We start from the raw sequence: 3,117 nt of genomic DNA, 5'->3' as shown, positions 1-3,117 counted from the left end.
TTGAAAATTCTATTAAGGTTAAATTTGGAAAAGGGAAAGAAACCAGAGATGTATGGAGAAAGGAAACACATTTATCTCTTCTTAATCTGTGTCAATTGAGACCATAGATTATATAAAGCTCCATAGTTACACACTGGGTGGTATCCCATTTCTTGTGATATGAAAAAGAAATGATGCAGAATCATGGAAGCTCATGACTGGAAATAATTTTTATATCTAATTTTGCTTCCATACATCATCCCTGCCAAGGCGCTGTTGATTTGATTTGTGGGTGGGGAGCAAAGAACTGCAACAAGAGAACAAATTCTGCATAAGCTACTATCAGAACAAATGTACTTAAGTGCCACTGCCCTGAAAGGAAATATTCAAAAGGAAGATGGATTAGACAGGGGTCCTTTCCTAACTGAGTTTTTTACTTTATAGGGAGCTAAGATAAAACACAACCTGACTGAAGGCAAAGAAGACAAATGAATGCCACAGGAGCAATGCAAACAAAGTGCCACCCAAATACTCATCAGTCGGCAAAGATCCTTTCTGGTCAGGTGCTGAAAGCAGGGCTCCTCAGGAAGACAAGATGAGTGCTGCCACCCAGAATGGCAAGAGTCCTAGGGATGAACATAGTTAACAGGCTACAATGTGACAGAAGAAAATGTAAATCAAGCCCATTTATCCAAAAGCTCAAAGAAGTTGAGAAAGATGACTACTATATGAAAAATGCCACTTAGGTACATGGAAAAACAGTTCCAAGTTTAAAGATTACCAATCCTATTTGGTATACTTGAAAGAAACAATAGATGGTTCTTTATATGGAGTACTGCAACTGGGACTCTGTCTAAATATAAAGTTTGTACCTAGAGCCACCATGTTTCAAGATCATTCCCTAAGAATCAGAAATGACAACAAAATGAAACTAGTTTTCCCATAGGGATTACTCTTATTTTCTGTCTTATTTTCTGCTGTGTGGTGTTTTATTTAGGGTGAGAACTTTCAGGGATGCAACCCAGAATGTCTCTAAACTGGAACATTCCTACAGTCATCAAAGACCCTTGCTACTATTTTAAGTAAACAATCCACATATCACATTTTTTTAAATGAAAAGGACAATACTCATAAGTCTCTCAATGAGGTCACTCCTAGTGAATCTCCCCATTTAAAATATCAAAGAATGATATAAACAATGTCATGTCTTTCATCAGAAGATCCATACAACTGGCTGGAAGTAGAACCCCTGGGGGAACCTTCAGGCATAGAATATAGGAAAAGCAGGAAATGGATGGCCCAGAAGTTGCAAAAAAGAAAAACAAAAGGGAGAAAAAAAAAGCACATAATGAACATAATACTCTGCTTTTTTAGAGTAAAAACAGCACAAATGATTAGGTAAAATACACAAAAAAATCAACTTTAAATATGCATGCCTGAGTTACTATCTCAGACTTAATTTACAGGATTAACTCTAATGTCCATGAATCCTTCCCTTTTGAAGCAGTAAAGCTAAAAATTGTCAGGTTTTCACCATGACAACCTTTATGATGTGTAGAGCCTTCTGGAACTTGATGTGAGGGATAGCAACCACAACCAGTTCAGTTCTGTTTCGGAAAGTCTCCTGGCTTTCTATGCTGTGCCAGACCCAAGGCGTGTTAGGAGCACAGGGCCTGGCAGAGAGGTCAGGTTAACTCTACGAAGACCCCAAGAAATCAGTCATTTAAATCTACACTGCTGAAAAACCCATCAAAAGTAAGAATATAACACTTGTCAAACTTTTACTTACGCTTCCGGCCCAACATTCTGGTGATACCTCTGCAAGTTTATAGTAGACATATACAGGGTCACCTTTTTTAAAATTCACAAAAGGACAATCTGGGCCTCTGAAATCTTCAAGAGCTTCACCTCGATACATTAACACTGTATATGAACATTTAAAAAAGAAAAACAAACATTAGGATTTGATTTTTCACAGTCCATATTGACTCATCAGGAAATATGAATCCCACTATGAACAAAAATCAAGTTTTTCCAGTACTCTCTGGAATCACTTTTAATTCACCTGCTCAAAGTATCTGAAATCCTTAGAGATTTTATTGCTATAAAATACAATATTCCCTGCAATTAGACAAGGGAAAAGGAAGCTTCTCTATTTTTCTCTGTGCTGAGAAATAAAAACCAAAGTGGCTACCACCAACCATGGCTGGTTTCAGTGAAACTCTTGGTTCTTGCAGGCCTCAATTTTTTTCTGTTTCATAATCATAAAAGCTTCATTTTGCAAATATGTAAATCCAAGTGTAGACATGGACAGGCTTAAGTATGGCTTCATGCAGAGGTAATAGGGAAGAGGGAAGAATATCCAGGAACCCCCAAGGGGTTAATTAACTTGAACTAACCACTAAAGACATTACCTTTAAGTGGCTGCAAGTGCTACCATGCAGCCGTAAACACTGTAAATTTCATTTGCAGCAGAGTTGCTGTCTCTGTGTTCAGGATCTGGGTAAATTACCAGGAAATGTATTTTCTCTGAGCAAATATTGTTGACTATATTCAACATTGTTTCAAAACATTCTCATTCGTATTTTTTTTAATAAACAAAATCAAAAGTGGGTATCCTATCTGACAAGGAACAAGTTTAACCATGAGAAAAGGTCAGGCAATACCTTCATGCTTAAAATGCAGGACTAGAATCACAATTGATCTAGAAACTGGTAGAAGCAACATTTTTCTTTTGGTTGACCAAATACACAGTTTCTGATTTAAGATGAAATGGACAACAGATGTATGTAAAAATCACAAAGAATAAATGGAAATAACACTTTTTCTAAAAGCCAATTAGCAGTAAAATACACAAGAATGTGTGTTTTATAAAAATATATGTCTGAGGAACAAACACAGATTTGGAGAGGGTAACTTGTTTTTATTTTTGAAGCTAAAATAGGACTATTTTCAGAACTGTCAGCATCCTAATTCATATATAATTAAGAGGCCAAGTTGAAGGTGAGAGACACTTTAAGGTGGGGAATTCTCATCACAAGTGGAAATGGCAATGTTTCTCTTGTTCCCCCTTAGGTCATAGAGGATTTACAAATCAGTAATATATTAGGTGACAACATAATGCATACTATGGAGCAC

General features: G+C 36.6%; 1 long non-coding RNA gene across 1 annotated transcript; it reads right to left on the bottom strand.

Moving 5' to 3' along the window:
* Positions 1 to 157: 157 nt before the first annotated feature.
* Positions 158 to 3,111, bottom strand: LOC107134860. The gene is made up of 2 exons (XR_001502483.2): positions 1,769 to 3,111; positions 158 to 605 (listed from the first exon to the last, which is right to left on the bottom strand). It is a non-coding gene; the product is annotated as an uncharacterized LOC107134860 (long non-coding RNA).
* Between the last annotated feature and the right edge of the window lie 6 nt (positions 3,112 to 3,117).

This window comes from Marmota marmota, unplaced genomic scaffold, assembly GCF_001458135.2.
Source record: "Marmota marmota marmota unplaced genomic scaffold, marMar, whole genome shotgun sequence".
NCBI lineage: Eukaryota > Metazoa > Chordata > Mammalia > Rodentia > Sciuridae > Marmota > Marmota marmota.
Note: the sequence above shows the minus strand (reverse complement) of the source record. Positions and strands in the feature narration are given on the sequence as shown.